A 14619-nucleotide genomic window follows, 5' to 3' on the forward strand; every position below is an offset into this window, starting at 1 on the left:
TCAACTCTGCTGCCACAGACAGTTCATAAACGAATGAGCGATCATGTCTGGGTGCCAAGATGGGCCCTGAAATTTGAATTTGTGTAACTTTCATGTATCATGAAATATTCTTTCGACTTTTTTTGCCATGCTTCACAGCATGTGGGATCTTAGATCCCAGACCAGGGATCGAACCCATGCACCCTGCAGTGGAAGCATGGAGTCTTAACTACTGGACAGCCAAGGAAGTACATCTTTTGATTTTTTTCAGCCATTTAAAAATGTAAAAATTATTCTTAGCCCAAGGGCCATATAGATAGGCGATAGGCTGGATTTAACCCACAGGCTGTATTTGCTGACACCTAATTTAGAATATAGATTGCAAAATATCAAAAGGGATTACTAAAAGACCTAGAAGAGTGGGAAATACCTGAGGGATTTTGTACACTCCCCTCCCCCACCCCCATCCCCACCCCCACCCCCACCCCACCCCACCCCACCCCCTCCTCCTCCCTTATCTTTTATTTTATTTTATTTTTTTTGCTGTACGTGGGCCTCTCACTGTTGTGGCCTCTCCCATTGCAGAGCACAGGCTCCGGATGTGCAGGCTCAGCGGCCATGGCTCACGGGCCCAGCCACTCCACGGCATGTGGGATCTTCCTGGTCCGGGGCACCAACCCGTGTCTCCTGCATTGGCAGGCAGACGCTCAACCACTGTGCTACCGGGGAAGCCTGGTGTGGACATAATTTTTTAGCTCATTCGGATAAGTGCCAAGGAGCATGATTGCTGGATGGTAAAAGTATGTTTAGCTTTGTAAGAAACTGCCAAACCATCTTCCAAAGAGGCTGCACCATTTTGCATTCCCACCACCGATGAATGAATTCCTGTTATTTCACATTCTCGCCAGCATTTGGTGCTGTCAGGGTTTTGGATTTTGGCCATTCTATAATAATAGCTGTATAGTGATATCTCATTGTTTTCTTAATTTGCAGTTCTCTGATGACATATGGTATTAAGCATCTTTTCATCTGCTTATTTGCCATCTGTATATCTTCTTCGTTGAAGTGCCTGTTCAGATTTTTTGCCTATTTTAAATTGGGTTGTCTGGTTTTTTTTTTTATCATTGAGACTTAAGTTCCTTGTTTATTTTGGGTTTAAGTCCTGTATTGGCTATGTGTTTTGCAAATATTTTCTCTCAGTCTGTCACTTGCCTTTCAATCTTTTTTTTTTTTGGTGGTACGCGGGCCTCTCACTGTTGTGGCCTCTCCCGTTGCAGAGCACAGGCTCCGGACGCACAGGCTCAGCAGCCATGGCTCACGGGCCTAGCCGCTCTGTGTCATGTGGGATCTTCCCTGACTGGGGCAAGAACCCGTGTCCCCTGCATCAGCAGGCGAACTCTCAACCATTGCGCCACCAGGGAAGCCCTTGCCTTTCACTCTTTTAACAGTGACCTTCACAGAGAAGTTTTTAATTTTAATAAAGTACAGCTGATCAATTTTTCTTTTGTGGATTGTGCTATCAGCATTTTATCCAAAAAGTCAATGCCAAACCCAAAGTCACCTAGATTTTCTCCTCTGTTATCTTGTAGCAGTTTTGTGTTTTACATTTCGGTCTAGATCTATTTTGAGTTAATTTTTTTTGTGAGAAGTGTAAGATCTGTGTCTAGATTCATTTTTCTCCGTGTAGATGTCCAGTATTCCAGCACCATTTTTTGAACAGACTAGCCTTTCTGTGTACAATTGCCTTTGCTCCCTTGCCAAGGATCAGTGGGTCTATATCTGGGCTCTCCATTATGTTCCATTGATCTATTTTGTCTATTCTGTAGCCACTACAACTCTGTCTTGAATATGGTAAGTCTTGAAGGTGGGTAGTATCAGTCCTCTGACTTTGTTCTTCTACAATACTGCGTTGGCTACTCGGGGTTTTCTGCTCTCCTGTGTAAACTTTAAAATCAGTTTGTTGATACTGAAGCCGCTCCTGGGTTTAATCCATTTCACCTCCCTTCACTAATCAAGGTTGTTTTAAGACGTGGCACACAGCCTACACAGTAAGATGTTTGCCTGAGTTATTGTCTAGGAACTTGGAGTCAGCTGCTTCTAGTTCCAGCTGAGTTGGTTAAGAGTGGATAGGACTCCCCAATCCTTTAACTGGGCATGCGTGAGCGGCTCCTTTTGCCGTCATAGGGCCGAAAACTCCACCCTCCAAACTTTCTGAGGCCCATAGCCTAGTTACACCTGTGCAGAATGATAATTACTGCACCTTTTCCCAATCACTTCTCCCCACGCCCCCTGTGCGCTGCTTCTATTTCTTTATCTCATAAGTACCTTCGGGGAGGCGGATTCGAGATTTGTCCTCCGATCTCCTCGCTTGGCTGCCTTGCAGGTAAACCTCGGCCTGTCAGCGTTTTGGCTTGCTGTGTGTTCGGCAAAACGAACCTGGTTTGGTAACAGTAGCCACAAAATAACTTGCTGGGGTTGTGCTGAATCTATGGCTCAAGTGGGAAAGAACAGACATTTTAACAATAGTGAGCCTTCCTACCCAGGAACATGGAGTATCTCTCCATTTATTTTGTTCTTTGATTTCTTTCACCTGAGAAAGTACACATTTTGTTAGTTTCATACCTAAGTATTTCATTTTGGGGGGGGGTGCTAATGTAAATGGTATTGTTTTTAATTTCAAATTCAAATTTTTCATTGCTGTACATAGGAAAGCAATTGACTTTTGTATATTGATCTTGTATCCTGAAAACTTGCTATAATTGCTTATTAGTTTCAGGAGTTTTTATGTCATTCTTGAGATTTTCTACAAAGTTGATCATGTTATTTGCAAATAAAGACCATTAAAATTTTTTTCCTTCCCTATCTGTGTACCTTTTATTCTTCTCTTAGTGCATTAGCTGGGACTTCTAGTATGATGTTGAATAGGAATGCTGAGGGGGGATATCCTTGCCTTGGTGCTGATCTTAGGGGGAAAGCATTTCGTTTCTCACCGTTAAGGATGATGTTAGCTGTAGGCCTTTTGCAGGTTTCTTTATCAAGTTGAGGAAGTTCCTCTCTATTCCTAGTTTGCTGAGAGTTTTTTTTATCTTGAGTATTGGATTTTGTTAAATGCTTTTTCTGCATCTATTGATGTGTTCATGTCACTTTTTCTTTAGCCTGTTCATGTGATGAATTACATTAATTGATTTTTTGAATGTTGAATAGTCTTGCATAGCTGGAATAAATTCCACCTGGTCGTGGTGTATAATTCTTTTTTTTTTTTTTTTTTTTTTTTTTTTTGCGGTACGCGGGCCTCTCACTGTTGTGGCCTCTCCCGTTGCGGAGCACAGGCTCCGGACGTGCAGGCTCAGTGGCCATGGCTCACGGGCCCAGCCGCTCCGCGGCATGTGGGATCTTCCCAGATCAGGGCACGAATCCGTGTCCGCCGCGTCGGCAGGCGGACTCTCAACCGCTGCGCCACCAGGGAAGCCCTATAATTCTTTTTATATTGGGTTGGCCAAAAAGTTCGTTCAGGTTTTTCGTAATTTGTTATGGAAAAACCTGAGTGAACTTTTTGGTCAACCCAATACATCATTGGATTCTATTTGCTAATATTTTCTTGAGGGTATTTGTATCCGTGTTCATGAATACTGGTCTGTAGTTTTCCTTCCTTGTAATATCTTTGTCTGGTTTTGGTATTGGGGCAGTGCTGATTTCATAAAATAAGTTAGGAAGTATTCCCTCTGCTTCTATTTTTGAGAAGTGGTATAATTTCTTCTTAAATATTTGGTGTAATTCACCAGTGAACCATCTGGTCCTGAAGCTTCCTTTTTTGAAAAGTTATTATTGATTCAATTTCTTAATAATTTTTTTTCTATCACTACATTTTTTGCTTTTTTTTTTTTTTTTTTTGCGGTACACGGGCCTCTCACCGCTGCGGCCTCTTCCGCTGCGGAGCACAGGCTGCGGACGCGCAGGCTCAGCGGCCACGGCTCACGGGCCCAGCCGCTCCGCGGCATGTGGGATCCTCCCAGACCGGGGCACGAACCCACGTCCCCTGCATCGGCAGGCGGACTCTCAACCACTGCGCCACCAGGGAAGCCCTATTTTTTGCTTTTTTTAAGCAAGTGTTTTATTTTTATTTTATTTTTTGGCCACACCACGAGGCTTGCAGGATCTTAGTTCCCCGACCAGGGATCCAACCCGGGCACCAGCAGTGAGAGTGCCGAGTCCTAACCGCTGGACCACCAGCGAATTCCCAGATTCAGTTTCTTTAATATTTATAGGCCTGTTTGATTATCTATTTCTGTTAGTTTTGGTAGATTGTGTTTTTCAAGAAATTGTTCCATTTCATGTAGATTATCACATTTGTGAGGACAGATTTATTTATAATATTCGTTTATTATCCTTCTAATGCTCATGGGATCAGCAGTAATGGCCCCTTTCATTTCTTTCTTTTTTTTTTTTAAATTGAAGTGTAGTTAAAAAAAAATATTGAAGTATAGTTGATTTACAATACTGTGTTAGTTTCAGATGTACAGCATAGTGATTCTTTTTTTTTCAAATTATATCCCATTATAGGTTATTATAAGATAATGGATATAATTTTCTGTGCTATATAGTACATCTTTGTTGTTTATCTATTTTATGTATAGTAGTTTATGTCAGTTAATCCCATACTGCTAATTTGTCCCTCTCCTACCTCCTTCTTCCCTTTGGTAGCCATTAGGTTTGTTTTCTATGTCTCTGAGTCTGTTTCTGTTTTGTATGTAGATTCATTTGTATTAGTTTTTAGATTCCACATATAAGTGATATCATACAGTATTTGTCTCTCTCTGACTTATTTCACTAAGCATAATATTCTCTAGGTCTATTCTCATTGCTGCAGATGGCAATATTTCATTCTCTTTTATGGCTGAGTAATATTCCATTATATATATATATATATATATACACATATACATATTTTTTCACATCTTATATATACATATTTTTTCACATCTTATATATACATATATATTTTTTCACATTTTATATATACATATATATATATTTTTCACATCTTCTTAAGCCAATCATCTGTTGATGGGCACTTGGCTTCAATGTCTTGTCTTCAATGTCTTGGCTATTGTAAATAGTGCTGCTATGAACGTTGGGGTGCATGTATCTTTTAGAATTAGAGTTTTCCAGATAGGTACCCAGGAGTGGAATTGCTGGATCATGTGGAAGTTCTATTTTTATTTTTTAAGGAACCTTCATAATGTTTTACATAATGGCTGCACCAATTTACATTCCCACCAACAGTGAGAATCCTCTCCACCATTTATTATTTGTAGATTTTTTGATGATAACCGTCCTGACAGGTGTGAGGTGATACCTCCTGTGGTTTTGATTTGCATCTCAAATTGACCAAGCAAATTGAGCATCTTTTCATGTGCTTGTTAGTCATCTGTATGTCTTCTTTGGAAAAATGTCTTTTTAGGTCTTCTGCCCATTTTTCAATTGTGTTGTTTCTTTTTTTGATGTTGAGTTGTATGAGCTGTTTGTATATTTTGGATTTTAACCCCTTGTTAGTCTCATTGTTTGCAAATATTTTCTCCCAGTCCATAGGTTGTCTTTTCATTTTGTCAGTGGTTTCCTTTGCTGTGAAAATGCTCTTAAGTTTGATTAGGTCCCATTTGCCATTTGTTTATTTTTGCTTTTATTTCTTTTGCCTTGGGAGACTGATCTAAGAAAATATTGCTACAATTTATGTCAGTGAATATTTTGCCTTTGTTCTCTTCTAGGAGTTTTATGGTATTATGTCTTACATTTAGGTCTTTAAACCATTTTGAGTTTGTGTATATGGTGTGAAGGAATGTTCTAATTCCATTGTTTTGCATGTAGCTGTCCAGCTTTCCCAGCACCACTTGTTTAAAAGACTGTCTTTTCTCTATTGTACATTCTTGCCTCCTTTGTTGTAGGTTAATTGCCCATAGGTGCGTGGGTTTATTTCTGGGCTTTCTATTCTGTTCCATTGATTTATATGTCTGTTTCTGTGTCAATACCATGCTGTTTTGATTATTGTAGTTTTGTAGTATAGACTAAAGTCTGGAAGGGTTATATCTCCATATTTATTCTTTTTTCTCAGGATTGCTTTGGCAATTCTGGGTCTTTCATGGTTCCATTTAAATTTTAGGATTATTTTTTCTAGTGCTGTGAAAAATGTCACGGGTATTTTGATAAGGATTGCCTTAAATCTGTAGATTGCTTTGGGTAGTATGTGGCCACTTTAACAATACTATTTCTTCTAATCCAAGAGCATGGGATAGCTTTCCATTTCTTTGAATCATCTTCAGTTTCCTTTATCAGTGTTTTACAGTTTTTAGTATATAGCTTTCCCCCTCCTTGGTTAAATTTATTCCTAGGTATTTTTTGATGCAATTTTAAATGGGATTTAAAAAAAATTAAAATCTAATCTAATCTTTCTTTCTGATATTTCATTATTATTGTATAGAAATGCAACATATTTCTGCATATTAATCTTGTATCCTGCTACCTTGCTGAAATCATTTATTAGTTTTAATAGTTTTTATGTGGAGATTTTAGGGTTCTCTAGAGTATCATGTCATCTGCAAAAAGTGACAGTTTTACCTCTTCCTTTACATTTTGGATAACTTTTATTTTTTCTTGTCTGATTGCTATGGCTATCAGACAAGACTTCCAATACTATGTTAAATAGAAGTGGTGAGAGTGGGCATCCTTTTCCTGTTCCTTAATTTAGCTGGAAGGGTTTCAGCTTTTCACTGTTGAGTACTATGTTGGCTCAATGTGGGTTTGTCACAAATGTCCTTTATTATGTTGAGATATGTTCCATCTATACCCACTTTGATGAGACTTTTATATCATGAATGGATGTTGAATTTTGTGAAGTGCTTTCTCTGTGTCTATTTAGATGAACGTGTGGTTTTTGCCTTTCTTTTTGTTAATATGGTGTATCACACTGATTTGCGTATGTTGAATCATCCTTGTGACCCTGGAATGAATTCAATGTGATCATGGTGCATGATCCATTTTCTGTAATGTTGGATTTGGTTTGCTAATAGTTTATTGAGGATTTTTGTACCTATATTCGCCAAAGATATTGGCTTATAATTTTCTCTTTTTGGTAGTGTCTTTGTCTGGGTATTGGTATCAGGGTAATAGTGGCCTTGCAGAATAAATTTGGGTGTTCCCTTCTCTTTAGTTTTTGGTAATAAGTTGAGAAGGATAGGTATACTTTCTTCATTATATGTTTGGTAGAACTCCCCAGTGAAGCTGTCCAGTCCTGGACTTTTGTTTGCAGGGAGTATTTTTATTGAGATTCTATTTCACTTCTAGTGATTGGTCAGTTCAAGTTGTCTGTTTCTTCTTGACTCAGTCTCGGCAGACTGTATGTTTCTAGAAATTTGTCCATTTCTTCTAGGTTGTCAAATTTGTTGGCATATAACCGTTCCTAGTATTCACTTATGATTTTTTTGTATTTCTGTGGTATCAGTTGTTATTTCTCCTTTCTCTTTTCTTATTGGTGAATCTGGCTAGAGATTTGTTTGTTTTTTCAAAAAACCAGCTCTTGGTTTTATTGTTATTTTCTATTCTTTAATCTCTCTTTTATTTATTTTCTCTCTGATTTTTAATTTTTAAAAATATTTATCTATTTTTGGCTGTGTTGGGTCTTCATTGCTGCATGCGGGCTTTCTCTAGTTGCAGCGAGTGGGGGCTAGTCTTCGTTGTGGTGAGCGGGCTTCTCATTGCGGCTCCTTCTCTTGTTGCGGAGCACAGGCTCTAGGTGCACAGGCTTCAGTAGTTGTGGCATGAGGGCTCAGTAGTTTGGCTTGTGGGCTCTAGAGTGCAGGCTCAGTAGTTGTGGTGCATGGGCTTAGTTGGTCCATGGCATGTGGGATCTTCCTGGACCAGGGATTGAACCTGTGTCCCCTGCATTGGCAGGTGGATTCTTAACCACTGTGACACCAGGGAAGTCCTCTCTCTGATTTTTATTATTCCCTTTCTTCTGCTGACTTTAGGCTTTGCTTGTTCTTCTTTTTCTGATTCTTTTAGGTTGTAGGTTAGGTTGTTTATCTGAGATTTTTCTTGTTTCTTGAGGAAGGCCTGTATTGGTATGAGCTTCCCTCTTGGAACTGCTTTTGTTGCATCCCATAGATTTTGTAAAGTTGTGTTTTCATTTTCATTTGTTCTGAGGCATTTTATGATTTCTTCTTTGATTTTATCATTGACCCACTGGTTTTTAAAAGTAGCACATTGTTCTTTTCCCAGTTCTTTCTTTCTGTAGTTGATTTCTTATTACATACCATTGTGGTTGGAAAAGATGCTTGATATAATTTCTATCCTCTTAAGTTTGTTGAGGATTGTTTTGTGACCTAGTATGTGGTCTAGTCTAGAGAACGTTCCATGCATGCTTGAAAAGAATGTGTATTCTGCTTTTTTGGATGTAGTGTCCTGTAGATGTCAGTTAAGTCCAACTGGTCTGTTGTGTCATTTAAGATATCTGTTGCCTTATTGATTTTTTGTCTGGATGACTTGTCCATTGATGTCAGTGGGGTATTAAAATCTCCTACTATTATTGCATTATTGTCAGTTTCTCCCTATATGTCTGTTAGTATTTGCTTTATATATTTAGGTGCTGCTATATCTGGAGTGTATATGTTAATGAGTGTAATATACTCTTCTTGTATTGAGCCCTTTATCATAATATAGTGCCCTTCTTTGTCTTTAAGTATGGCCCTTTTAAAAAGTATATTTTGGGGCTTCCCTGGTGGCGCAGTGGTTGAGAGTCTGCCTGCCGCTGCAGGGGACACGGGTTCGTGCCCCAGTCTGGGAAGATCCCACATGCCGCGGAGCGGCTGGGCCCGTGAGCCATGGCCGCTGAGCCTGCGCGTCTGGAGCCTGTGCTCCGCAACGGGAGAGGCCACAACAGTGAAAGACCTGTGTACCCCCCCACACCAAAAAAAAGTATATTTTGTCTGATATGAATGTTGCTACCTCCACTTTCTTGTCATTTCCATTTGCATAAAATGTCTTTTTCCATCTCCTCACTTTCAGTCCTGTGTGTCTTTTGCCCTGAAGTGAGTGTCTCACAGGCAGCATATTGCAGGTTCTTGAGGGTTTTTTTTTCTTTCTTTTAAATCCAATCAGCCACTCTATGTCTTTTGATAGGAGCATTTAGTCCATTGACCTTTGAAGTATTATTGATATGTATGTACTTATTGCCATTTTATTTCCTTGTTTTTCAGTTGTTTTTGTAGTTCTTCTTTGTTCGTTTCTTCCTTTTTTTTTTTCCTTTTGTGGGTTGATGATTTTCTTTTGTAGTATGCTTGACTTCCTTTCTTTTTGGTTTTTGTGAATCTATTATTTGTTTTTGATTTGTGATTACCATGGGGTTCATGTATGTTGATGCATAACTATGTCTACTTGCTTTAAACTGATAGTCATTCAAGGTCAAACATATTCTAAAAGATATACATTTTTAATTCCCGTCCTCCACATTTTGTGATCTTTGATGTCCTATTTTTACATCTTCATGCTTATATTTTTACTATTTATTGAAGTTTTATAATTTTTTTTAATCTACATACTGGCTAATTAAGTGATCTTCAATCCTTACTATATATTTGCTTTCCCTATTGGGATTTTTCCTACAGATTCTTGTTTCTTTTCCATCTAGAGAAGACCCTTCAATATTTCTTTTAGGGTAGGTTTAGTATTGCTGAGTTCTTTTAGATTTTGCTTGTCTGAGAAATTCTTTCTCTCCTTCTATTCTAAATGATAATCTTGCTGAGTATCCTAGATTGCAGGTTTTTCCCTTTTAGGACTTAAATATATCATGCCCCTCCCTTCTTGCCTTCAAATTTTCTGTAGAGAAATCAGATGATAGCCTTATGAGGGTTCCTTTGTAAATGACTCTTTTTCTCTTGCTGCCTTTAGAATTCTCTCTTTAACTTTTGCCATTTTAATTATATGTCTTGATGTGGGACTGTTTGGGTTCATCTTGTTTGGGACCCTCCCTGCTTCCTGTACCTGGATATCTGTTTCCTTCTTTAAGTTTGGGAAGTTTTCAGCCATAATTTCTTCAAATACATTTTTGATGCCCTTTTCTCTCTCTTCTTCTAGAACCCCTATTATGCATAGGTTGGCATGTTTTCTATTATTCCATAGATCTTGTATGTTGCTTTCATTTAGTTTTCCCCATTTCTCTTTCTGTCTGCTGTTTTGATTGGGTGATTTCTCTTATTCTATCTTCCAGGTCACATATTTATTTTTCTTTGTCATTTAGTTGGCTATTCATTACTTCTAGATTGCTTTTCATCTCAGAAATTGAATTATCTGTTTTGATTGGTTCATCTTTGTAGTTCTAGTTCCTTGATACAGTGCTCTGCATTGATATCAATAATCTTTCTTCATTCAGTTAACACTTTTATTACCACCTTTTTGAACTCAGGGTCTAGTAGACTGGTGAGCTTTATTCCACTGTTTGTTCTTTCAGGGTATTTCTTTTGTTCTTTTAACTGGGAATAGTTCTTTTGCCTTTTCTTTTACTTAACTTTCTCTGTCTCCGTGAATTTAGGAGAAACAAGATATCTAGTGTGGTCTTGAAGGGGTGTTTTTGTGTGGGAATGTCCCTGTGTGGACTGTGTGTGTCCAATATCTTTGGTGCAAGGGCTGGGTTTTTTTTTTTTTTTTTTTGCGGTACATGGGGCTCTCACCGTTGTGGCCTCTCCCGTGGCGGAGCACAGGCTCCGGACGCGCAGGCTCAGCGGCCATGGCTCACGGGCCCAGCCGCTCTGCGGCATGTGGGATCCTCCCAGACTGGGGCACGAACCTGTGTCTGCTGCATTGGCAGGCAGACTCTCAACCACTGCGCCACCAGGGAAGCCCCGAGGGCTGGTTTTGATATGGATGCCAGCCACGTCTTTCCTCAGGTTTGCTGGCTGATAGGGGGTGTGGTTGGTGTTGGAGGATCTAAAGCCTGTGCAGGGTGAGAGGCAGGACTTCCTCTCTGCTCCATGGCTGTTGCTGCCCTTTCCTTCCCCTGTTGTTGTTGTTCCAGATCTAGTGCAAGGCTGTGGCGTGGAGTGGGCAGGGCCGGAGTGTTAGCTAGGCTGGCAGTCAGGGCATTGTGGTTGTAGGAATCAATCAAGGTGTTCGTGCTGCTGCCAGAGAGCTCGGTTGCCTCTGTGGCGGTCCTTTCCCAGGACCTGTCTGCACTAGATCCAGCACCAAGCTGTGGTGTGGAGTGAGCAGGGCTGGGGTGTTTGCCCTGCTTGGATTGGGGAATGTGGCACGGTGGCAGCTGCCAGTGCAGAGTCTGTGTGTTCTGACTGTTGGCAAGCCAGCACGCATGCACTCTTCACGAGTAGAGTCTAGGCTTCTCTAGCCCTTCTGTCCTTGCAGTCCTCCCAGTAGCCAAGGGGGCTTGTCTCCTCCCTGTAGGACTCCAGACTGGGCTATCCAGTCTGTGACTCAGCCTGCTTTCTCCACAGGATGAGGGTCCACCCTTGTGGACTTCTCTTCCTTTCAGATCCCTCCGAGGGCTGGAGGCCCTGACCCTATGCCTTCTGTCTGTCCTACCTGGTTACGTGGAAATCTTTCTTGCAACTTCGCTTGTATAGGAGTTCTCTGGTCAGTTTTCAGTGAGAATTGTTCCACATGTAGATATTTATTTGATGTGTTCGCGGGGAGAGGTGAGCTCCATGTCCTCCTACTCCCCCATCTGGAGCTGATCAAATCCGTGTTTCTGATATTCGTAATTGTGTCTTCTTTTTTTATTGGTTAGCCTAGGTAGAAGTTTTATCAGCTTTCTCAAAGACTCAGCTTTTGGTTTTGTTGATTTTTGTTGTTGTTGTTGCGGTACGCGGGCCTCTCACTGTTGTGGCCTCTCCCGCTGCAGAGCACAGGCTCCGGACGTGCAGCCCCAGCGGCCATGGCTCACGGGCCCAGCCGCTCTGCGGCACGCGGGATCCTCCCAGACCGGGGCACGAACCCATGTCCCCTGCATCGGCAGGCAGACCCCCGACCACTGCGCCACCAGGGAAGCCCGGTTTTGTTGATTTTGTTTCCGGCTTTACCTTTTTGTTTCCTGTTGATTTCCTGCTTTTAATTTCATTGATTTCTGCTCTAATTTTTCTCTCCTCTGCTTACTTTAGACTTAATTTTGCTTTTTCTAGTTCCCTGAAGCAGAAGTTTAGATTATTGATTTCAGCTCTTCTTTGCTAATAGATGCATTTAATGCCATAAATTTCCCTCTAAGGACTGCTTTTGCTGCATCCCACAAATTTTGATAAGTTATAGTCTCATTTAGCTCAAAAATATTTCTCTTGAGACTTCTTTGATCCGTGTGTCATTTAGAAGTGTGCTGTTTAATCTCCGAGTACGTTGGGATTTTCCAGCTATCTTTCTGTTGATTTTTCTAGATTAACTCCATTGCAGTCTGAGAGCATACTTAGCGTGATGTTAGCACGGTCAGTGAGATCCAGTCTTGATGGCACCGTTCAGTTCAACGATGTCCTTCCTGATTTTTCTGCCTGCTGGACCTGTCGGTTGCTGATAGAGATGTTGAAGTCTTCAACTGTAAAGGGGATTTGTCTCTTTCTCCTCACAGCTCTGTTTTTGCCTCATATATTCGATACTTTGTTGTTAGGTGCGTACACGTTAGTCATATCTTCTTGGAGAACTGACCTCTTTATCGTTATGATGTAGTGCCTTTCTTTATCCTTGATAATTTTCCTTGCTCTTAGGTCTGCTTTGTCTGAAATGTAGCTACTCCAGCTTTCTTTTGATTAGTGTTACCATGGTATCTTCCTCTATACCTTTACTTTTACTATGTCTGCAAGAACCCTCCCCCCCACCCCCACCGCCTTTTTTTTTTTTTTTTTTTGGCCACACTGCGCAGCTTGTGGGATCTTCGTTTCCCAATCAGGGATTGAACCCGGGCCCTTGCAGTGAAAGTGCCAAGTCCTAACCACTGGACTGCCAGGGAACTCCCAAGAAACCCATTTTAAATATAAAGACAACATATAGTTGGGTCTCGTTTTTAAATCCACCAACAGCCAGTCTTTTATTTAGAACATTGACGTTTGAAGTGATTACTGATGTAGTTTATCTACATTTGTAACTGTTTTCTGTTACCTTGTTTTCTGTTCCTACTTGGTCTTTCACTCTTTTTGGGAGGGAGGTGAGGAAGGTTAAGTATGGAAAGAAGGGTACTTGTGAATTTTGAGCATCCTGTTGAATTATAGTGGGCATTTGTATTTCTTTGGATTCTTCCTGTTTTGGGGGAAATTCCTTATTGAGTGCATTTTTGTGGGCATTAATGCACTGTTTCCCACTGTAGAAGCTAAAATGAGCCATCCTCCTTCTCATCACTCTTTGGCATCTAGAATCTGGGATGATGACCTGGGCTGGCCAAGTGGGCACTCCCTGGCGGGCCTTTGAGTACTGATGAAATGACAAAGCAATTAAAATTTAATCACAGCAGTGGGCTAGTGGCATTGTCCTGCAGCAACTTAGAAATTTTTAAGGAAAGCAGATTCTTGTAGAAACCCTGCTCGACTTGAACCTGAGCTCAAATTCTGGCTGTTGCGACTTCAAGCAAATGTCTTCTTGTAACTGTATCACAAATGATAAAAATTTACAAAAAGAAAGAGAAATCTAGAGATGCATTTTCGCACTAATGTGCTACTTTGGGCGAACCCCTTCTCCTCCCTGAACTTTTGTCTTCAGCTTTTATGTGCATTGTTACATAGTTCACTTTAAAACACCTAGCTCATAGATGCTGGTAGGTGAATTAATCAAACTTAGGGTCTTCCTCTTTCAGCTTCCCAAGATCTTTCTTCCACTGGACCACGGGTGGGTGGGAGGGGAGAGACAGGCATTACCCAACTTTAGTCTCAAACGTTACTGCTACCCTCGGCTCAATTTGTTGTCATGGGGAAACAATGCAGTCAAGAACAAGCTGCATTTAGAAAACTTTTTCTAAGGGGTGGCAGGAGAGTCTGTTTGCAGTGATTTGCCGAAGACAGTGAACACTGACTGGCCCACAGAAGACACTCAGTACTGAGAGCATCACGGGCCAAGCCCTATGATTCCAGTCTTAAAAGCAATGTACGCTTCTCGAGAAGGGGGGCCTTCCCTGTCTTGTTCATATTCTATTCTCAGTGCCTTAGAACATGGCTTGGCCCACAGAAGGCACTAATGTTAACCTAACGCTGCTGGGGGTGGGTGGACATCACGCCGGAGTCTCTTCATCTGTGACTGAGCCTAACAATACTGATCCCAGGATGGTGCTGAGAACAAGATGCAAAATGATTCTGAAAGTTCTAATCCCTGGTACATGTTTGGAACTCAACAGTTGAGTTTTCATCTCTCTTGTTTTTATCTCTTTTCACTCAGAATTTAAGTAAATATAAATGAATTTTAAAATTGCTGGGAAAAAAATGATTGCAAATGCATTCTGTGTACACATGGAACTTCTATACCATTACACTTAGGGATGACGTGTGCCAATAATAAGTTCATCAGTTAGAATTAATGTGCCTTAAACATTTAATGAGAACTTTCCAATGCTTGTGATATTGACAAAGTTTATTAAATTATGTAAACAACACAATTGTCTAAAATATGAATGAA

This window comes from Phocoena phocoena, chromosome 1 (assembly GCF_963924675.1).
Source record: "Phocoena phocoena chromosome 1, mPhoPho1.1, whole genome shotgun sequence".
In the NCBI taxonomy this organism is placed as follows: Eukaryota; Metazoa; Chordata; class Mammalia; order Artiodactyla; family Phocoenidae; genus Phocoena; species Phocoena phocoena.